The 23945-nt window shown below is 39.5% G+C and overlaps 1 protein-coding gene across 6 annotated transcripts in view; it reads left to right on the top strand.

The window, feature by feature from the left end:
* The first annotated feature begins 811 nt into the window (after positions 1–811).
* EXOC2 (exocyst complex component 2) overlaps positions 812–23945 on the top strand; it is a 244959-nt gene continuing 221825 nt past the window's right edge. For all 6 annotated transcript variants that reach the window (XM_077143499.1, XM_077143501.1, XM_077143502.1 and 3 more), the window contains exon 1: positions 812–951. The gene's annotated coding sequence lies outside the window, so the exon portion shown is untranslated. The remainder of the gene's footprint in view (positions 952–23945) is intronic.

The raw sequence follows: 23945 nt of genomic DNA, 5'->3' as shown, positions 1-23945 counted from the left end.
GAAGGATATCAATGACCCCCATTTGTCCGCTCTCTTGCCCTCATGGAACGTTTTGACATGATTAATCAAGTCCTCCCTACTGGAACTTCATTTACTTGACCCCCAGGATCCTTCCTCTTCTCACTTTTCTTCTGCTTCACTGGCCTTTCCTTCTCTATCTTCTCTGACTCTGTACTAACCCAACGCTCAGTACCCAGACCTTTTCTCTTTCCTCCTCTTCGCCCCTAGGTGATTTTACCCAGTACAGGGCCGTTAATACCCTCCACCACGAATAGGCTCCATATGTGTGTGTGTAGTCCAGGTCTCGTCTCCGAACTGCAGCCCACGTGTCCAACTCTACCGGAATGTCTAACAGCATTCTCAAACTTTCAAATGGACTGTTCAACCCCCTCCCCCAAGATCTCGGGCCTCGGTGTTTTCCCATCTCAGCTGGGAGCCGCCGCCGCCCCGCTCCAAGGATAAACCTCCGGAGCCCGCTCTCTCCAGGCCCTCGGCTTCCCCTTCATCCCGCGTCGTACTCTGCGCCGCCCCTCGGAGGCGACCCCCAGTTCCTGCTCAGTTGTCTACCCCCGCGGTGCCCAAAGCGAAAACCACGGGATCCCGAAATTTACGGGCCGCACCCACCCTCCTCCCGGAGACAACGGGGCAGGTGCGAGACGCTGACGCACGACCCCGCAGACCGCCGCCAGCGACCTCCGCCCAGACGGTCAAGGTCCGGCGATTCACGCCGGGGGCTCGAGGCCTTCCGCACTCTGGTGGGCGGAAGTGAGGGCGCGCTGCAGCGGAAGTGACGACACGCGCTGGGGCGGAAGTGGGCGACGCGCCTGGGTCGGAAGTGCAGGGCTGACCGCCGCGATCCGGGAGTTGCCGGGACCTGGCGACACCCGCTCATACACGGAGTCCGGGGTGCTCTCGGTGGTTGGGTCCCCGGTGGCGGCAGGCTGGCTGGAGGTATGTGCTGAGCCCTTCGGACCCTGGTGGTTCCGAGGCCGAGGGCAAGCCCGGGGTGGGACGGACGAGGGGGTGAGGGGAGGTAGGGATGGCTGACGCCTCATTTGGCCGTCCCTCACCTGGCCGCCTCTCATCTAGTTCTCAGCTTCCAGCCTCATGAGTGACGGAGGGTGTAGATCCGATGTGTTACCCCCTGGTACTTTCTTGTTGTCTCTTCACTCCATGAGTGTGATGAAGGGGTGGTTATTGCGTTCCCGTCCCCGCCTCCGGCCCCCTCCGCCCCCCTGCGCGGGCATCTGACCGTCAGAATCTGTAAGAGACCCTTATCCCACTCCTAGTTCCCAGCCTTTGGCTCCGCAATACTGGCTTTCAAGGAGGTTGGATGCGGTCGGCCTCCCTGAGTTGGAAAACTTTCTCCCCCTTGCTTCCTTACGTCTCTGAATAGTTATCATTCAGCACTAACCCTCACTAAGGTGAGGTTAGATGCACCCAGAACCTCAACGTTGAAACCACTTTTGCAAGGACTAAAGTTTGAGAATTTACTCGTGAAAAGTGGCCGTGAGACAGATTTTGCCCGTGTATATGTCAGTTTAAAGCCGTATTGAGCGTTTCCGTGGGTTATTCGATTTAATCCTCACACCTCCAAGAGCTAGATGCTGTTACAGCAGCATTTTTTCCCCAATTTACCAAAGAGACACCGAATCTCAGGGTGATTTAGTAACTAGCCTGAGGTCATATAAATGTTAAAGCTGCCATTGAGATTTAGCGGACTTGGGGCCTGCACACCTAACTAACCACTGTGACATCCCTCCTCTGCGTCTGGTGGGGCTTAACCTGGTATCCCAAGCTTTTGTAAGTAAACACATTCTTCATTCCAGGAAACAGTTCTTTCCACAAAGGTCAGTCTTACTAATAAGTATAGAAAATTTTCTTTAAATTTGATATCTTTATGATCTGTGAGTAAAGTTACAGGAAGGCTTTTAAAAGTATTTTTAAGTCACACCTTAGCTGAATCATTTGGGTGAGCTATATTGAATAGTTCTGAGGCCCTGTGGATTTATCTTCTAATGCATAATATTTTCCTTATAAATGTCAATATATTCTGGCCCAGGCTTTGTGTAACCCACTCCTCTAATGACAAAGAAACTGAAAGCCAAAAGCTTCCCAAGGATATTCTATGTGTTAAAAGTTGTTGATTCAAAGAGTGGTAATAGAAAGAGGGTGATGTGTTAAGGGGGTATATTCGCCAGTACTTAAATGTTCTCTTACTTAAATATTCTCTTTTGTTTGATTAATTAGGAACTTAGTAGTTTTAAGCAGGAAAGCAGAAGATCCCCACTTCAACTGAGACAAATCTGAAGATTCAGAATATGATTTTGTTTTCAGGTTGAGCATCTAATTTTCTGTACTGGATATCATTTTGAACTATCACCTTTCTAAAGGACATTTATTAACCTGATAGGTTGAATTTTCATTCTAAGAGCCCATACTTTTTTTTTCATCTTCTGGGAAATGAAATTGGTGCTCAAAACATTTGCAAAGGCAGTCTTTTAGTAAAGAACTCTGAGCAACTTCTAATGTCCAGCAGTGGAGGATTATTCTGTGTTGGAAATGCTCCTTACACAGTTGGTCTCTCCGTTACTTTTCACCCAACCCTCCAGGTTGTTCATCTTCATCTAGTCAGGGTTCCAGCACAGCACCAATCACATAGTAGGTGCTTAGATGTTTATTCAATGAGTGAGTTTTAAGAAGTGTTGAGTAGAGAGGATTGTGGAATTGAATGGAATGGGAAATAACATGGGCCATTCTGCTGAGTGTTGGGGTGATGAATGTTTTTTGACCCCAGGGATACATTCAAGTACTCCAACTGCCTGCCTGCTGAGGTTGCACGTTACTGTTCAGTTATAGTCATGTGATCCAGAGTATGTGTATGTTAATTTAAAGGAATTATTAAGTATATGAAAACACACTTAAAAAAATAATTGTATTGGTTCCCACCCCATGCACTTCAGGAACAAATAAACAAGCAAAACAAACAAACAAAAAACCAAGCAAACAAAAATTCAACAGATAGTACTGCATTAAGGGATACTCACATGGAAAAAGAATGAAATGTGACCCCCACCGTACAGTATACAAAAAAAAATTAAAAAAGTAATGGTAGATGGTACATGTGTACAGAACCATAGACATCCTTGGACCTGTTTGAAAATTGCTGTCAGAAGACATTTTGGATAATAAATAAATAATCGGAGGGAATAAGGGGTAAAAATAATTGGGAAGATTGCAGTATTAGTGGTCAATGAGAGGGAGGGGTAAAGGGTATGGGGTGTGTGTTTTTTTTCTTTTTTCTCTTTACTTCTTTTTCTGGAGTGATGCAAGTGCTCTGAAAATGATCATGATAATGATGAATACACAACTATGTGGTGATATTGTGAGCTACTGATTGTATGTTTTGGATGGACTGTATGGTACGTGAAGATATCTCAATTAAAAAAAAAGACGTTTTGGCCTAAGAATCAAAACAGCCTTGCCTGCTACATTGACCTGCTTTGTAGCATTAGTTGAGTTGCTTGGCCTTTTTTTGGCCTCAGTTTCCTTTTTTGTGTATTCAGAGAATATGTAAAACTAAATTATCTTTGAGATTCTGTCCTGCTTTATAATTTCCCAGCTCAGCTAATTCTGTGTCTATGAACAGTTATTAATCCCGTGCTGTGTTAGGTACTGAAGCTGTTTGGTATTTATTTCTCTGTCAAGTCTGAGCGTCTGTGTGACACAGATCAGTCTTAGTCATTTTTTGTATCTCCTGATTTTAGCAGGTACATGACACACATATTAGGGATGAAATAATATTCGTATTGATACAGAAGGGGCACTTTAACCCTCTCGGTTAAGGATTATGTAAGAAGTGAATTCTGTAGTCTTGAATATAAATACAGCAGAGAAGGGGAGGATGTGTTTGGGTCCGAGTAGCTGGACAGGCTTGGTGGAGGGTAGGACTGTGATGGGTGGCGTAGGGCTTGTTCTAGTTTGCTAGCTGCTGGAATTCAACATACCAGAAACAAATGGCTTTTAAAAAGGAGAATTTAATAAGTTGCTAGCGTATAGTTCTAAGGCCGAGAAAATGTCCCAATTAAACAAGTCTATAGAAATGTCCAATCACAGGCATCAAGGGAAAGATACCTTGATTCAAGAAGGCCATTGAAGTTCAGGGTTTCTCTTTCAAGTGGGAGGGCACATGGCGAACACAGTGTTATCTGCTAGCTTCTTCTTCTGGCTTCCTGTTTCATGAAGCTCCCCGGGAGGGATTTTCCTTCTTCATCTCTGAAGGTTGCTGGCTGGTGGACTCTGCTTCTTGTGGCTATATCATTCTGCTCTGCTCTCTCAGAAATCTCTCTCATTCTCCAAAATGTTTCCTCTTTTATAGGGCTTCAGAAACTAATCAAGACCCACCCAAATGGGTGGAGACATGCCTGCACTTAACCCAGCTTAACAACCACTCTTGATTAAATCATATTTCCTGGGAGATGAGCTAATTACAGTTTCAAGCATACAATACTGAATAGGGATTAGAAGAATGGCTGCCTTTACAAAATGGGATTAGGATTAAAACATGGCTTTTCTAGGGTACATACATCATTTCAAACTAGCACAGGGCTTTTCAGGTGGAAGGACGTGAGCTTCTGGGCAGATAGCAGGAGAGAGGCTGAGATGGTAGTGCATTTTATTAATAAGAACAAGATTGTGGAATGCTTTGAAGGTCAGGTGGAGGAGTACGGAGCTGATTTATAGGCAGTAAGGAGCTGCTGTAAATAAAAATTTTCTCTGGACTATTGTATCAGATCTGCTCAAAAGCCTCACAAACATTCTCTGACTTCATACTGTCAGTAGCAAGTAAGACTGGGGTAGACCATAACACTACTTTTGTTTCTGGGCTACTTTCTTCTCCTTAAGGTTTTCCCCTTAGAATAAGAATAAGTTTTGGTGCTAATAATGGAGAGATCCCTGGATACAGGAGACTAGTGGTGAGGTCAGGCACCCTAGTTCCCTGGGGCAGCACCCGGTACACAGTGAGCATTCATAAGTACAGGGCCGAGTGAACGTTCCCTTTGCTACTTGCTAGCAGAACTGCTTTTGGCAAGGCTGTACCTTAGTTTCATCTATAAGTTTAGATGGATTTTTTTTTAAAAGACCTTTTTCAGTTATAAAGTTCTGTGATTTTGCAGAGTATATAATTTAACTTTCATTGTATTATAATTTTACTGAGAAACAAAATGAGACCAAAAGCCTGGGACTATTTGATTTAGTTAGTTTTAATGAAAGCCTCATGATGCATGTCTAGTAGGTTAGCATCTCAGCAGGAATCAGACTTCATGCCACATGGTTCAAATGAAGAGACTAATAAAGGGACGACTTGCAGAGGTGCAGTCAGGGTTAAAGGAACAAATGAGGGATGAAGGGATTCTGAGGCACAAAGAGAAACGAATAACAACTGGAAGGGACAACAGGAGAAAACAGAGCCCACCAAGATCTGCAGCCCCAGAAGTAGGGCACCACTGTTGCCCATGGTGCTTGGGGTCAGTGGTGAGTGGGAAGGAGCAAGAATGAAATGCCCAACTTTGAAACAGTTCCGCTTCTGAAATCCGTATCTCCAATCCCCCACTCTTTGATTTATAGTCTCTGATCTTTCCCTCTCTCCTTCAGGTACTTCCATTACATTGTTCTTTCACCTCACTCATGCCAGTGTGCTCAGTTATATAATTGCCCTTCTGTGCCGTTTGGCTGGCAAAATCTCAGCTCCCCACTATCTCAACCGTCTGTAATGCTTTAACGGAGTTGCTGAGACTAGCTAGAGAAAATCAGTTATCTAGATTTGTGCACCTTAAATTCACAGTCAGCAGTCTCAACTGGGCCATCAAGGAATCTTTAGAGTTTTCCACATCAGCACTTGCCCCTGCTGTCTGCAGAATCTCATTTTAAGCATTTCCCACCCCTTTCATCCTGTTGTATCATCTGTTCTCTTAGCAGAGGATTTTCCCACCTACCTCAAAAATAATAAAGCTATCAGAGGAGAATCCCCTGCTCTTCCTGCCAATTATGGTTTTTCCTTCCCCACTTACAGTGGAATGGATTCTATCTTCAGGCAATCGCTAGGCCTAGCTCTGGGTCTCACTCACCCATATCTGCTTTTGTGGGGAGTTCACTCACACTTACCTTTCCTTTATCTTCATCCTCCTCTTTGCTACAGTCTGCTTTCTGCAACATTTAAACCTACTTAGGCAACAAAAATAAAGCAAAACAGAAAAACAACAATAAGATAAGAAAAAGGAAGAATCCCTTCTTGATAGCATATGCCCCTGTTAAAGTTTCTCTCTTTTGTTTCTTTACCTGGATTTCTTGAAATAGTTGTTTATATTCAACTTCTGCTCACCTGTCATTGCACTATGTCTGGTTTCTGCTCCCATCTTGCTACTCAATGCCAAGGTAACCAGGGACCTCCTCATCATGAAATCTGAATCATGTTATTTCTGCAGCAGAGTGCCTGGTACATGGCAAGTGTTTAAGAAAGGTTTTGACTGAACATAGCCTTGAGGGTATTTCTTTATTCAAAAATCCTAGTTTTCTCTGTGTTTTTCTGAAGGATTGTGTCCAGCACTGCCAGTTTGAAGGTGCTGAGTTATAAGCCTCTATATATCCCACATTTTCTTGATGGGTTAAACAAAGATAGAAATGATTTTTATTAGATAATAACTACTTCAGTCTTTTGTCTAGGTATTCTGTCTTTCTGGAAAAACAAACAAATATTCTTTTCTGAAAAATTACGGTTTCCTTAACTAGTGAGGATTAATGTTTTGTCCAGCCCAGAAACTAATAAAGAGGAGCTTTGCGCACAGTTGTCAGTAGATGGATTGATGACTGCGTAATGCTGTGCTTTTAAATACCTTCCTCCCTCTGCAAGTAGTATGTCTTCTTTGAGGTTTTTGTTCTTATGTTTGTTCTTTTTGGAAGTTCTAGGGGACTATGATTTGCACTGGCCCATCTCATCTCTGATATGTCATCATTGTTCAGCCACCTTAGACCAGCAACTTTTGCCTTTGAAGTGAAGTGTAGGTAGTTGCCCTGCAGAAAGAAATTTAGTGTGCTGAAGCAGAGGGTTTTAAAGTTTGAGGGATTAAAGAATGAGAAGACTCCTAATTAAATCTTCTAATTAAGATGGAATTCAGCAGATGAAGATTTGGGAAGGGATTGCTTGTTGGTATTGCGAGTAACTGGACAATCAAATGTTTATCTCACAAGTCAGTTATAGGGGACTCTGAAGAGTTTGATTAGGGCCTCATTGTCAGGCTTTGTCCTAGATGCTATTTTGCTTTCAGTATTGTTTCCTGGTTATCTCATTTGTATGCTCGTCCCTTAATCCCTTACCTCCAAACATTGTTGAGACAGTGAAAGTCTAAAAAAACCAAACCAGACCAAACAATTAAGTGCCATTTTTCAGTTATATTTTTAAAAATCAGTGGGATTTTTCCAAAAGAATTAAGCTATAAATACCGATGCTTACATTTAAACAGATAGTAAATGTCAATAGAATTTTGTTTGTGGTGATAAAGAAGTAAAGAGGTAAAGAGTGGGCCAGGAAATAGGACTGGATGATCTTTTGTCAGTCCTTCTCTACACATTTCTCTTCTTTGACCCCTATGAGCCCACATAGCTAAGGCCTCATACTGGGCCCCAGCCCTAGACAATTTGGACTCTGTGGATTCTTTCAGATTTGCATGATTATATTTTTGTTAATCAAATTTTTCAGGTGGAGTAGGAGAAAGATGACTAATTTAGAAAACTGGACCAAAGAGTTCACGATTCTTTTTCAAGACTTGTCTCACCCCCATGCTACTAGGTAGTACAACATATGGCACTGTGACCTAAGAGTGGGGGTCTGGTTCGCACACAATGAATGAAGTGACAGTTCTGTTCTCTCCAGTGCTTTCCAACATCCCTGGGATTTCCCTTTGCTTCTAGCCCAGCCCAGTGGGGCCCAGTCTTTTTTTGTAGGGTAGGCTGATTGTGGCTCAAGGAAGATGTGATGAATTCGTTTGGATGCTCTTTTAAAGCCTGGTTGTGTTGTTGAGTGGCCTAGCTCAGTATTATTTTATTGTTTAAATTTGCTGGCCAGCTCTGTCACCAAAAGATTTCTTCAGGTTCCTCTGGATCCGCATGGTTCTGAACAGGATAAGGCTGCCCAGTGCTTCTCACGCTTTAGTGTGCAAGTACTCATAGTTAGAATGCAAATTCTGATTTGCTCTCTGCTGGGTAGGGCACCACTCTTTGAGAAGCATGGTGGGGAGGCGTGGTCATTTGGGAGATTTCTTTTTTGGGTGTTTTGGGGGGGTAACTTTTACTTTTTCTATGGCCTAATCTGTCAAGAAAAAAGTACTTTCAGCATCGTGAATGCCACTGAATTATACATTTAATGGTGGTTAATATGGCAACTTTTATGTCATACGTATTTTGCCACAATAAAATTATGGGAAAAAATAAATTAGGGTTTTAACATCATGTGATTTTTCTTGACCTATTTTTGTGAAGGTTCTCTAAGTCATCAGTGAATCAGAACTTACATTTTTCCAATTCCTGGCTTTGTCCCTTTCATTGAGCCTCTGAGAACTTACAGGGTAAGATACCTGATACTCATTTTGTTCATATTTCTTGTCTTTTATGAAAATAAGCATAATTCTTTACTAAATAGTAAATATTACTTTTGTGATTTAAGAACTACCTTTTGTGATCACATTTTTGGACTTTACCTAATATTACTGCTAGTTAAGTTTTCTCCTTTGTTTTCAGTCTGAAGTTCTGTGAAAAGGACACCTTACTGTCTTTTGTTTTACTGATTAATATTTTGGAAAATTAAGACTGTGCCACAAAGAAATATGGGAAAATTATATAATTAAAATTTTCTGATCTTTGTTGCAAAAGTGCTTTACATTCATTCTGTTTTGCTTCATTAAAGGGCAGGAGCAATGGTTCAAAAGTAAAGCTATAAAGAAAATGCACATAATTACGTGATATAAATTGTAAGAAAATGTGGCCTTTTGTCTTTATTTTAATGAAATGCTTTTATAATAGTAATACCTCTTTGACATGTGATGGATTGGAGGTTAATTGATGTTAAATGGGTGCTTTGTTAATCCTTCATCAGCTACTAAATTGGTATGGGGGAGTACAAGTCAAGACTGCAAAAGGTCATGACCAGCCTGTTTTCTCAGGGAGGTTTATGCATCCCCCTCTTTCCTTTTCCCTAAACCACACAACACAAGGTCCAGCTGTGGTGAAGACTCCCCCTCATCTCTCCCGGCTTCCCTTTCTCCCCCACCCCCTGCTACCCCCTCCTGCTGCTGCAGAGTGACAGTTTGTAGATGTTGCGTGCAATGGAGCTCAGCTGGTGCTGTGTGGTCTGAGTGTGTGGTCTCCAGCCTCTGAGAGGAGCCCGCCTAGAGGGCTGCTAACAGGGTGGATGAGAGAGAGAGCCATACTGTTTACTTTAATTTATTTCGGATGCCGGAATTGTGCCCAGTGTTTCTCCTAGCCTGGTTTCCTAGCTAGCGGCTTCAGCCCTCACAGCTGTGGCACAGTTTGAACTGTACAATGTCTCCCACCAGCATACACTTTCGTAGCATCTGCCTGCTTAATCCCTGGTGATTCTGCAATGTTAATAGCACTGCTGAGTGTGTGATTATTTTGCTTTCACTATGTCAAGATATATGGCCTCAAAGAAGAGGTTTCTTTTGAGATAGAGATAGGGAAGTAAAGCAGAAAAGACATCAAGGTAGTGTTCTTAGAAATTGGGAAAGCTATTATCCAAAATTTGGATCAAATTAGTCCAGCTTTGCTCATGTGAGAGAATCTGGGAGTTACCAGACATCCTGTCATGTTTAACAATTTTAATAAAATTAACCAATTTAAGCTGACAGTTGATTCCTTGACCTTTTTGGAAAATCTACATTGATTTTGGCATGTGTTTACTGTAGTTATTGTATTTGTTAACAGTGATATTGGCTTGTTTCATCATAAAGAGTTGACAAGTTGAGACCATGAAACTTTTTATGTAGAGTATGAATTTAGAAAAGTGTCTTTTTTTCTAATTCTTTCATTATAAATAGCTTAGTGATGTTTTCTTGATGTGTTTTCCTTTGTCATTCCTGACTGAACATTCTTGTTGAAATGGTCAAAGATTTTGTTATTTAAATAAACATATATATCCTTAATATCACTTGGAATGTTGCATTGTTTGGCTTATTAATTCCTGATCTTCCTGACAGTCTTGCAGAAATAGGATTGGTGCTATTGATGTGTTTCTTGTTGAGGACTAGAGATTCCAGGCCCTGTACATTTTTCGGAGGGGTTCGCATATGTAGGTTATTGTTGTTCTGCTGCTTTTTAGTTACCTTTAACCCTGGGTTTTGATAAATGGACTTGATTTCCATCACTGGAGAGGTAAAACTCCCTTCCCCCATCTCCCACTCTCACCCCCTCCTTCCCTGATCCTGGTATTGGTCTCCCTTGTATCATCTGAGCTTGAAGCTGAAGACTTTAGGAGTTTAGAAATGTCAAGTGTTTTCTAAAAATGCTGTCATATTGTATTACCTTCTTCAGTTCATTTTTTTTGGTTCTGTGTTTTTGATGATAACCCAATGCTCACATTGTAGCGCAAAACCAGGAATGAGGCTGCAAGCCTCCAAAAACGTTACACGGAAACAGAGCAAACCAGGATTGAGGCTCTGAAGTTTCTGGAAGTAGGTTTTATTAGTCTGCGGCCATAGGGCTCAGCCGAGTAGCCTCCGAAAGTCTGAGCCCTGATCAGGGCCTGATACAAGGTATTTATAGACAAAATGTCTGATAAGGTCTTCCTAACATGGCAGTTACTCAAGGGTGGTGATTGGATGCTGGCAGCGTTTCCTTAATATGGTAACTGGCTACGCTTGAGGGAGGTGATTGGCTGCTGGTAGCCAGAACCAGGAAGGGTTGCGAAAGCTAAGTTTATGGTAAGGAGGGAAGGGGCTTGCTTGCTGCCAGAGCTTGCTTGCTACTACAAGAGTTCTGACATTCACAAAGCTCTGCAACCATCACCGCCATATAATTCTAGAACGTTTTCTTCACTACCCAAAGAACCCTGTACTCCCCGTTCCTCTTCCTCCCAGCCCCTGGCAATCACTAATCTCCTTTCTGTCTCTATGGATATTTCTCTGTTCAGGAAACTTCATATCAATAAAACCATATAATATGTGGTCTTTTGTGACTATTTCAAGGTTCATTCATTTTGTAGTGTTCATCAGTACTTCATTCCTTCTTCTGGTGAAGCACAGTTATATTTGAATATAACATTCATTTGAATCAAGATATCATGATATTAGTTTAGTCCTATTTTTCTGTAAAAGAATTCTCTGAAATATATTGATATATATATATATTTCTATACTATTGCCCATATTTTCCTCTCTTGAAGGAAGATTATCATTTTAAAGTAATGTATATTTGCGTCTTTCATAGTTTATTTTCTGCCTTTGGTCAGTGTTCTTGTTTGCTACCTGCCTGAATGCAGTAAACTCGAAATGAATGGCTTTTAAAAAGGGAAATTTAATAAGTCAGTAGTTTACAGTTCTAAGGCTGAGAAAATGTCCCAATTAAAACAAGTCTATAGAAATGTCCAATTTAAGTCATCCAGGGAAAGATACCTTGGTTCAAGCAGGCCAGTGGTGTTCAGTGTTTCTCTCTCAGCTGGAAGGGCATGTGGCGAGCATGGCGACATCTGCTGGCTTTCTCATGGCTCTTCAAAATGTTTCCTCTTTTAAAGGATTTCAGTAAGCAACCTTCAATGGGTGGAGACACACTTCCATGGAAATCATCTAAGCAGAAGTTACCACCCACAATTGGGTGGGTCCCAAGATATGAACAATGGAACAATCAAAATGCTCCCACCCAGTAATATTGAGTGAGGATTAAAGGACATGGCTTTTCTGGGGTCCACTACAGATTCAAACTGGCACAGCCAGTGAAAAAATATTTTAGTTTTATGAAGATAATTTTCACTTTCCTTTGTGTGGGTAGAAGTTAGTTGACATAGCTTTTGATCAGATGCTTATTCACAGGCTACAGATTAAAAACTGTAGCAATTGTCTCTAAGGCCCTTCCCTCCATGTCAGAAAGTGTGTGCATAGTATTAGTCCTTACCTTATGACTTTTACCCAGCAAGTAAAGATTCTCCATATATATAAGGAAGGTGTCTTTAAATGATGATTATCGTCAAGCAACCATTATGAATATAGGAGTGTGCTTATATTTTGGATACTTAAAAACATTTAATGAGAATCATGAAATGATCTAGGCTCCTTTTTGGTAGAAATGCCTGGTGTGTTTGTTGGTTGTCATGGCCTAGTACTTGGTGGTGGCAGTGAGTCACGGACCCTTACTGAGTTTCAACAATGTTCATGCTCATTTGTTTGAAATTTGATACAGAGCTCCGATTCTGATAGAACTCACCCATCCTCCATTACTACCTTACTGTTTACTCAGCCAAATGCTCCAATAATGAAAGCTGAGCAGGAAAAGGAGCAGGCAGGGTTTTACTCTGTGGAAACTAAATTGGGGTTTGTCTTCAAGAACAGTTTATTGTGTTCCAAGGGTGAAGAAACAAAGTGTATATAGAGCCAACATATCTTGGCAGCATTTTTTTTTTTTTCACATGGGCAGGCATCAGGAATCCAACCCGGGTCTCTTTTGGTAGCACTTTTAAAACTAGTATATCCAAGTGTATTTCTTTTGAAGACAGGTTCATCTTTAAGTCTTAGGGAAAAAGTACTACCTTTGTTTGAGCTTTTCATTGTTTAGAGCTGAAAAGTTGGAATCTTTTTATATATTCTCAGTACTGCTTTTCTGTCCTTTTTTATGTGTGGGTTTTTTTAATTGAAAAATCAAAATTGAATCTATTTTGGCCTGTTTCTTATAAGAATGAAAGATGGTTAAAAATAAGTATTTTTCAAATGCAAAGATTTTATGATGGGTAAAATTCACTTTGGTTTCAACATTTTAAATATCTGGGCATGGGTGGGGGTGCAAAAGGGGACACAGTATTAAGTATTAAGGATCTGAACCTCCATATTAGAATTTCTGGTTTCAGGTAACTGGAAGTAGTGATAGAACCTCAAACCTTTCACCTCTTGGCATTTACACAGAGGCCACGTTGGAACTGGGAATTGTCCAGCCAAGTCAGGTCTTCGTGGCTTGTGTGAGGTCACTTTTCTTTCTTTTGCAACCTGCACAGATAAACCATCGTGAGAGCACTGATGGATATTGAGTATCCGGAGAAGCCATTTGCAGGACTGAGTCAACATTTGGGGTGTCCTCTGAGAACTCTCAGACTTTATACTACTTTTTAATGGTTATTATTGCAGCCCAGAGCTGTTCGTCTACAAATCAGTGCCTGGGACACAGTGTAGAATAAAGAAATGGCATCTGACCTGCATTAGGAAAAACCAGATGGGTGTCCCTCTTGAAAGGCCAGTTCACAAATGGTTTCATATAGCTGTAACTTCATTTTAGGAGTAACTATTAATTTTGTTGTTGAGTATGATATGCCTTTGTTCTGTTAAAAATAACAGAGTCCTTACTGTTAGTGATATGAAGGAAAATATTTACGGATGAAATGATATGAAGTCTGGAGTTTGCTTAAAATTAAGTACTCATGCAAAACAAAACAAAAAATTCACAAAAGTGTGTGGAGGAGGAGGGGGGAGTTGAAACAAGAGTCAGAAAGTTGAAGCTGGGTGATGGGAACATGGAGGTTCAGTATAGTGGTATCTTTTCTTTTGGGTGTGTTTGAAAGTTTCCATAATAAAAATCAAAATTAAAAAGAAAAAATCATACAGAGAATTCAGAATAGTCTAGAGCTGGGGATCTGGAGCCAAACTGCCTAGTTGTGAGTTCCAGCTCTGCTGAATCACCCTTACTCGTGGTGGCCTTGCGTGAGCTATTTAATCACTAATAATCCCACCACTGGTATAAAACCTTCTAGCATTTCAGAATACTTCTTTCCAGGAACTTTCCTGAGAACTTTTTCTATAAACTTAAAAATCATTGTGTGTGTATTTAATCTTATTTCTCTCTTTATTTTTACTAATTTATTATAAGTATTCTCTTAATAATGCGTTGTCTTTCATAATTTTTCACTTGTGGCATAATATTTCTTGGACTGATCTTCATGTTTTACTTCACCCATTTTCTAGTTGTATGGAGTGTTTCTATTTTCGCTTTTGCTCTAATAAATCGTTGTAGTTATAGAAATCTTCATGCTTAATAATAATCCTTGTAATTTGGATTATTTTATTGTTTTCCTCTGAAGGACATGTTCTGAGTCAATAAATAGAAACACATTTAGGTAAAGCCCCTTTTGACAAATTGTTATTTTCCAAAAAGATTGTATATGAACCCTACCCAGATTTAGTCTTTGTGATTGTCTTAAATATCTTTTGTTAATAGGCCAACAAGAATGTGTCTTGGTTTTCTTTTCTTTGAGTTGGTCTTTCTTCATGTCCGGTTTATTGATTGTAGTTCCTCTGCTGTGAATTGTCTGCTTATGCCTTACTCTAATTTTTTGAAGGTTTTAGTGTTTTTCTTGTTGATTTTTGTGGGCTGTTCATATAATAAAGCTATTCATATTTTATTTTGATTATCTTCTCCAGTTTCCTGCTTGGCTTTTAAATTTGGCTACCTCTTATTTATTAACCTGTAGAAGTTGTACGTTTATATTTGGTTGAGAATTTAGTGCCTTGACCATTGTCGTTTTTCTGTCAAGTCCAAACATAGACTTCCCACCTCCACCAGTTTAATGTATATTCAGTTTTAGATTCTCTCTCATTTTTCTTTGGTTTAATTAAAATTATATTGGATGCTTTAATCAACTAGGCATTCTTTAACTCAAAATGTTTGAAGTGTAATGTTAGGAAGAAAATTACGTTTTGGCCTATGACTGGAGCACTTTGGGGATTAGATAAGATAAAAATTAAGAGGCGAGGAAATAAAGCAATTTGTGTATGATGAAATTAGGTTTTGTCTTTGACTCTTCTGACTGTGTGTCATAGCCCATGTTTGGAATTTTCACATCATATGTGATGTAAGGTATTATGACCTTAGGAGTGACTCCCTGTTTGCTGTGGAGTCAGTATGCCCAGGTTCCTGAGTCATAGTCCTGCTTGTTGGCTGTTGCCAGACTGTATCCAGCCATCCCACAAGGATGTAGATTAAGATTTAAGAATGTGTCTTTTGTTGGGGTGCATGATTCAATCTATCATACAGGGATAAAGCATCTCTTCAGAAGTCTCTTCCAGAGATCTGTACTTTGGAAAAACCAGCGTTCAGTAATGCTATATTCTTCTATCTGTCTTATCATCACTCTTCCTTGAACAGATAATATGCTTTCCTTTTGTCCAGAGATAAAGACATTATTACTGTGACCAGATTCAACTCAAGCATGTTTTACCACAGCTTTGATCCACTTGAAGGAGTTTTTCTTGAAGGAGACTTCCTAAGTATTCCTTGGTTCCCCTTAACCCCTGTAGTGTTTTGAAGCTATATGTATCCCAGACAAACATGTTGTTCTAGTTTGCTAGCTGCTGGGATGCGATATACCACCAACAGAATGGCTTTTAAAAGGAGGAATTTATTAAGTTGGCAAGTTTATAGTTCTAAGGCCATGAAATTTTCCCAGTTAAAGCAAGTCTATAAAAATGTCCAAATTAAGGTACCAGCAAGAGGTTACCTTCACTCAAGAAAGGCCAATGAAGTTTAGGGTTTCTCTCTCAGCTGGAAAGGCACATGGGGCGAGCATGGTGACATCTGCTAGCTTTCTCTCCAGGCTTCTTGTGTCATGAAGCTCCCCCAGGGGGATTTTCCTTCTTCATCTCCAAAGGTCTTTGGCTGCGTGGACGCTCATGGTTTTCGTGGCTTTGTTGCTCTTCCAAAATGTTTCCTTTTTTAAAGGATTCCAGTAAACTAATCAAGACCCACCTGGAATGGGCAGAGTCATGTCTTTGTGGAAATAATCAAATCAGGTCCCAGCCTACAATGTTGAATAGGGATTAAAAGAAAGAGCTCCTTCCACAAGATGGATCAGGATTAAAACATGGATTTTCTAGGTTACATAATGGGATATGAACCCCCTGGATGTAAGAATTTTTGATGAAGTTTCTTTAGTTAAGGTGTAGCCTACCTCAATCAAGATGGGTCTTCATCCTGTTACTGGAGCCCATTATAAGTAAAATAAAATTGAAAGAGATTGAGAGAGGGAGCAGGCAGAAACTGAAACCAACAGAACCCAGAAGAGAAGGGAGAGAACAGAAGGGGCTACCATGTGCCTTGCCATGTGACAATCTAAGAATCAAGGATAGCTGGTAGGCAGACCTAGAACAGTCTTTGGGAGAGAAAGAATCACCTTGATGGTGCCTTGATTTGGACATTTTCCAAGTCAAAACCGTGAGCTAATAAATTTGTCGTTTAACTTCACCCATTTCATGATATTTGCTTGAGCAGCCTAGGACACTAAAACAGCTTCCCTTATCCTTGAGACTGTCCTTCTTTGGTGAAAAGGAGTACTGGCCGTGACTTGGGCCCCAAAAAAGTTGATTATAAGGAAGGGTGCTGACTTTGAACCACAGCATTAGGTTGTGGTAGCAGAGGTGACAAAACATCAGTAGGGCAGTGAGTCTTACTGCAAGAGAAGGAGCATAAATTTGACCTAGGAGACAACATGGCAAAGAACATTCACTGTAACAAACCCTCTTCTCCCAGCTTTATTCTTTTTTTTTTTTTTTTTAAAGTTATTGGTATATTTTACAGGTTTTCTTTCTTTACCACAGCCACTCATTTTCACCATTTAGTGTTCATAATTCACATATGTACATTTTTTACGGGGTATGTGAACTCTTCAGAGGAAGCATCACCCAAAAGCTAGATAGCTAAAAAGATAAATAAGTTACTTACAAGGCTAAGCAAATTCCTTGTTTATTTTTTTTTCAGCTTTATGTGAAAGAAAGAAGTAATCATGTCTTTAAAGATCATAAAGTGATCTTTATCACTTATTTGGAACCATTTGTTCTGTAGCTTTCATGGCAGTAAAAACCTCATTTTGACACTCCAGTTATCTGTTAGGGTTAATGTTTCGAATGTGGCTAATTGCATATGAATTATGGTCTATTTGGCATTTTTGCTTAATTTCTAACTTTGAGTTCTGTTACTCTTTGAGCCCAAAGTAGCAATACAAATTTTGATGAGAAATGTTGATGGTACTTACTTTCCTATTTTGGATTAATGGGGAGCTTCTGAAAGTATACCTGTATGTCATTGTTTGACATCAGTGCCTGTTTGGAACCTAGATGGCTAGCATGGATATCTATGACAGGTAGACTGAGTATATAGCTCCAAAAAGGGGTGGCCAGAGGTGCATAGAGACTAGAGTCTGGGTATGTGAATGACAGGAGTTGTGGCCTCTCCCTGAGACCAAGGTAAAAGTGAAGTTGCAGTTGTGATCTCCAGGAGCAGGAGGATTGGGGATCTCACCAGGAATAAGGTAAGGTTTGGGCCCCAAACTTTACTCCTGCAGAGGTGAGTGGTGATATAGAGACTCAAGGGGAGGTGGTTGCCACTCTAGTTTCTGGAGCAGCGATGCCGAACCACATGGGCTTGCCTTCCTTAGCCCCAGCCCTGGGAACATTTGGCAATGTCTGGAGACATTTTTGGGGAGGAGCTACTGTTACTTTGTGGATAAAGGCCAGAGATATTGCTCAAAATCCTGTAGTGCATAGGACAGCCCCCACAACAGAATTATCCGGCCCAGACAGTGAATGGTGCCACTGTGACGAAACCTGCCTTGGAGGCCCACAGGAAGCTCTCAGGTGCTTCTTGACTTGGTAAGGTATGGAGGGTGACTGCAGGGCAGCTGAGGTGACCATGAAAGCAAGCTCCTGAGATGTGCAGTCTGAATGTGCACATTCGCTAATGGTCATGATGACAGCGATGGTTGATGTTTGTAAGTTATGTGCAGTATACTTAAATTAGGAAGGCAAATACAGTTTAGAAAAATTTCTACCCAAATAGCAGAAATCTATCATTTATTAAAATTTTAAAGCAATCTATTTATTTTGAAATTTCCACAGTGGACCACAACTTGCTACTAATCGCATCTGGTAAATGAAGTTTTGCTGTAGTATGTTGTCCCTTTGCAAGCACAGTTTTCAAGAAGTATATTTTCCTAGAAAAGTTTCTGTTCTACCCCACTCCCATGGTTCTGTGGGTCTAAGAAATAGAAATCTTTTCTATTTCTAGCTAGTTTTAAAATGGAATTTTACATTTCAGACTCAATACATATGTGGCAAGACACCACTGCAGTTTCATAGCTTAACTACTGTTAGTCAAGGCCTTATTTATAATGTCAAGGCTGATGTGACTGCTTTAGTGGAAAACTAATCAATACAACTAAAAAGATTGCTGTATTATATTGTAATCTGTTATTTTTCTTTGACAAATGTGAATTTTGAAAGTATTTAAATAATAAAAAAACAAATTTCTTAATTTTATCTTAATTTATTAAATGTTTATTTCATTAAAATAACATGTTTTTAGATCCCCTTTTGTATATCAGAGTTCTTAGAAAGTTCTTCTGTAATTTTATAATAATGTTGTTTAGTAGTGTAAGTATTAAAAACAAATCTCCCAGTTCTATACAACAATACTGATTTGATAGACCTTACTTTTCTAAAAGGGATGCTGAAGCAATGTCTAAAATCCACATCATGAGCGTAAGTGATCTTTGAGCCATTTATTCTGTTTCACATTAATATAGCTTCCGGGGTGAGAGAGGCGTCATATATGCCAGTGGGTGGGACTCCTTTTTTTCTCCTTGTTTGATATGTTCCAGTCAATCTGAGGGATATACCAGAGCTGAAAACAGAAGGGTCTTACCATATATCTGGGAATTCGAGGAGTTCCAGGTAAAAATATTTTAGGTGAGAAAGAGGCTAGGTGAGGGAATGCTGCTGTGCCATCATCTGATGGGTCCGAATTTTTTTTCTGTAAAGAATCAAATATAAATGTTTTTGGTTTTGCAGGCCATGTGTATCTGTCACACCTATTCACCTTTGCTGTTGTAGTGTGAAAGCAGCTATGGACAAATGGAAATGAATGGACACAGAACATAGCTGCGTTCCAGTAAAATTTTATTTACAGAAATGGGTACCAGGCTGGATTTGCTCTGTGGGCTGTGGTTGCTGATTCCTGATCTAAAATAAGCACAGGGAAGCTCACGGATTAAGTAAATGAAGGGATGCCCCAGAGGAAACCTCAATGGATTCCCCAAATAAGAAATTTTACAGGACACATTCAGTGACCACAGTGTTAAAACAACAATATCAGTGGGAGAAAAAAAAAAAACACTAGAATTTCATAATAAGAGTTATACCAACAAGCTGTTTACCACATGGAACCCTTTAAAGCTTTCTAAGGTTGGTATCGGGTTAAAGAGAAAATCAAAACTGCAGTTACAGAACATATATGCATTAACAATGAAAGCATTGATATAAAAAATCTATGGTATATGACCAGGGCTGTAGGCAGAAAAAATAGTGACTTTAAATGTTGTTATTATTAAACAAAGAAGAGTGAAATAAATAAATTAACTATTCAGTCCAGACAGCAAAATAAACTAAAAGGAAGAGAAGTTAATAAATATTTAAGCCAAAAATGATGAATTAGGTAACTTTTCCCCTGAAAATAGATCATAGAATTGACAGCTTACATCATGGACTGCTTTTTTTTTTTTGAAGGTCAGTGAAATAGAAAACTACTGGCAAGCCTAACCATGAAAAAAAGGAGACATATTTTAAAATACTCAAGATAAAGATAAAAAAGTTGATAAAATCAGAGCTAATGGAAGAAATTATGGTATTAAATTTTGGAAAATTTGAAATTTCCAAAAAATTGGAAATCTTTTTATTTATTTATTTTTTATTTTTTAAAATTTATTTATTAATTAAAAAATAAAGAACAAATGAACAAAAACATTCACATATGATCATTCCGTTCTACATATATAATCAGTAATTCACAGTATCATCACATAGTTGCATATTCATCATTTCTTAGAACATTTGCATCAAATCAGAAAAAGAAATAAAAAGACAACAGAAAAAGAAATAAAACAAAAAAAGAAAAAAAAGATTATACATACCATATCCCTTACCCATCGCTTTCATTGATCACTAGCATTTCAAACTGAATTTATTTTAACATTTGTTGCCCCATTATTTATTTTTATTCATATGTTCTACTCATCTGTTGACAATGTAGATAAAAGGAGGAAGGCAATATCTTACATTCTAGGAAAAACAACACTAAATTTGTCTTAAGATTTATAAAATATATACCCATTAACCATGGAGGAAATTCCTAAATAATCATACCCTACCAGGTACTGGAGATGGATGGTCTTACAATCCAGTTATAGGAAACCTATAAGGAACAGAATATTGCTATAATAATTAAACTGCAATAAGATGACATATATGGAAAACTACAAATTCTCTAGTAAATGCTCAACAATACTTATGAACTGTTGAGTGATTCTGTATACAAAAAAAACCCCAAAGAAGTGCAAGAAAGATGATTCTAGACAAATTGTAAATAAAATCAAGATGAAAAACTCCTAAGTAAAGTACTAGCAAATCCAAGAATGCTTAAACACTAATAAAATGTGACCAAGTACTGTTTATCCTAGAATATAGAATAATTCAGTAATGAAAAATTTATTATTTTAGTTTGCTATATTAATAGGTGAAAAAAAGTGATTATTATCATGAGAGATACCAAAAAGGTTTGAAAAAATTCAATATACATCCTAATTTTAAAATCTCAGTAAACTAGGAATAGAAAGATCTTTTCTGTAGTATAATAGGGTAGTATTAACTTTATAAAGCTAACAGCAAACCTCATATGCCACAGTGAAACACTGAGAGCATGCATTCTCAATAGGGCAATGATTGAAATAATATGTAGTTCAGACATTGTACAATATTTTTGTGATATTAAAATTTCATGGACTGACTGAGAAGTAGATTGGCGAATGATGGTGTATATGTATGATCAGATATTGTGCTTCTACAAAAAGGAACAAAGTCATGAGGCATGCAGCGATGTGACTGAACCCGTGGGACATTTGGTAAAGCAAAATAAGCCAGAAATGAAAGAACAATTATTGTATGGTCTCCTTTAAAAAATACTTATGAGAAAACAGGGGCCTGGATTGTGAGCTCTTATAGCAGACACATTTAGTCTGGAGTGGTAAGTACTATTTCTGGATTTTGAGAGGCCGTTTTAGATGTCTATAACCTGGTATTTAGAGATAAGAATGAAACCGATGAGGTGGGGATTAATGTAATTTAGAACACAGGGGTAAGGAAGTCATTATCTGTAGTTTAGAACGGTACTGTGGTAGTTAGATTCAGTTGTCAACTTGGCCAGATGAATGTGCCTAGTTCTGTTGCTGTGGACATGAGCCATTGGTACATGAACCTCATCTGTTGCTCATTACATCTGCAGTCAGCTAAGAGGCGTGCCTGCTGCAGTGAATGATGTTTGAGTTAATTGGCTGGTGCTTAAATGAGAGCGCTCAACATAGCACAGCCCAAGCAGCTCAGCATACCTCATCTCAACACTTGCAGCTCAGTCCAGGCCTTTGGAGACGCAGGAAGAAAACACCCCAGGGAAAGTTGTTGAAACCCAGAGGCCTGTATAGAAGGCCAGCAGAGATCACCCTGAGCCTTCCTACGTAAGAAAGAAAACCTCAGTTGAAAGTTAGCTGCCTTTCCTCTGAAGAACTAACAAAATAAATCCCTTTTTATTAAAAGCCAATCTGTCTCTGCTGTGTTGCCTTCTGACAACTAGCAATCCAGAACAGGTACCTACTCTTTGAGACCAAAGGAAGAAAGGTTTACTTTGTGTAGAACCAAAATTTTCTGTAGCACATAATGTAACTTAACCTGTCTGGATAGCTGATTTGAACAATTGAAACACAGGGAACCCAGAATAAGAATGAGGGCCTTTAATCCTGTATAGCTTCATGTAATGCCTGGATACATCCTACAATATAGTAGGCAGATAATCAGAAAGTATTGGCAAAGTTCCTTGAGGAATGGGAGAAAAACCATGGAACTATTAAACTTTACCATCAGGGAATCCCCTGATACTGTGCCAAACATTAGGGATGCCCAAATCAATAGATCAAGCCCTTGATCTTGAGGCTTACTCTTGTAAAGCTTATGTAGGTAGTGGAGAAGCTTACCCTACCTGTAGGTATGCCTAGGAGGACCTCTTTTGTTGCTCAGATGTGGCCTCAGTCTCTCTAAGTCCAACTCTGTAAGTGAAATAATTGTCCTCCCCTTTACGTGGGACATGACATCCAGTGGTGAAAGCCACCCTGGCGGCGTGGAAGATGACTCCCATGGATGAATCTGGCCCTGGCACTGTGGGATCAGCAATTCCATCCTGACCAGAAAGGGGGATAGAAGTGTAACTAATGATGTATCAGTGGCTGAGATACTTAAATATCAATATGGAGTCCTCAAATAGAGTTGAGAGGATACTCTGGAGATCACTCTTACTCAAGTTTTAGTTAGACATTGCTACCTATCATAACTTGCTAAACTCAACCAAAATCATTCCAGCCAACTCAAAAGAACACCTAGGACAACGTATAAGATCCTACCTACAAAGGTTTTATGCACTAGGGTAAGTTTCCAGAAACATACAACCTCCAGATGGGACCCTGGACCAGGTAAGTCTTGAAACCTAGAGGGCCCAGCCTCTCCAGAACATCAGCTAGTTCCATCCCCTTACCCCATATTATTGATGGCCCCTTCCAACGTGAAAAAGTTAGAATTGACTTCTAGCCCAAACATACCTGAAGAAAAGGATGAAAAGATCAAAGGTGATGGTGGAGTTATATAGACCAAGGTAGGGTTTAACATACGAATATGATTGCTGAATCATTAAACTGATACTTCTTTTAGTCTCCAGTATCTTAGAGCAGCTAGAAGTAAAAATTTAAAATTGTGAAATTGTAACCTATACAAAACTCTAAAATCTGTTCTACAACTAATTGTGGTGCTGTGCTTTGAAATTTCTTGCTTTTTATATATATGTTATTTTTCACAAAAAAGAAAAGTAGATGGTGATGATAAAAAATAGTTATTCCTTCTAGCCTCCAATGTTCTGGAACAGGTAGGAAAAATCTGAGATGATGGTATAGTAGCCCATGACAAACTTTGGGATCTGTCCTGTAACAACTTGTTGAAGAGTGTTTTGAAAACTATTGCTTTTTTCTTTCTTTGCTTTATATATATGTTATATTATACCATAAAAAACGTTAAAAAATTTCATGGCGGGTGATGAGGGAAAAAACCTAAAAGGGCTACTTAGGGGGGCAATAATGAACAAAAGTTAGAGAACCACTACTCTAGAGGAATCATGTTAAAGTTACAAACAAGACAAGGAAGCTTGCTCATACCACTGTTACTCAACATTGTTTGGAAGATAAAACATGTATTTGTTAGGTCACTGGAATGCAATATACCAGAAATGAAATGGCTTTTATAAAGGGAATTTAGTATCTTAGAAGTTTACAGTTCTAAGCTTATGAAAATGCTCAAACTAAGGCATCCAGGGAAAGATACCTTAATTAAAGTAAGGTCTGGAGCACCTCTGTCAGCTTGGAAGGCATATAGCTGGCTTATGCTAGTTCCTTGCCCCTGGGCTCCATTGCTTTCAGTCTGTGTTCTGTGGGGAGTTCCCGACTTTGCTTCTCCTGGCTGGTTTTCATCTCTTGGCTTCCTTTGGCTCTCCCAGGGTTCATGGCTTGCTTAACATCTCATGGCTACGTTTGCTGGGCTCCAATCCCG

Source organism: Tamandua tetradactyla, chromosome 25 (genome assembly GCF_023851605.1).
Source record: "Tamandua tetradactyla isolate mTamTet1 chromosome 25, mTamTet1.pri, whole genome shotgun sequence".
NCBI classification, from domain to species: Eukaryota; Metazoa; Chordata; class Mammalia; order Pilosa; family Myrmecophagidae; genus Tamandua; species Tamandua tetradactyla.
This window is presented reverse-complemented; position numbering and strand designations above follow the sequence as displayed.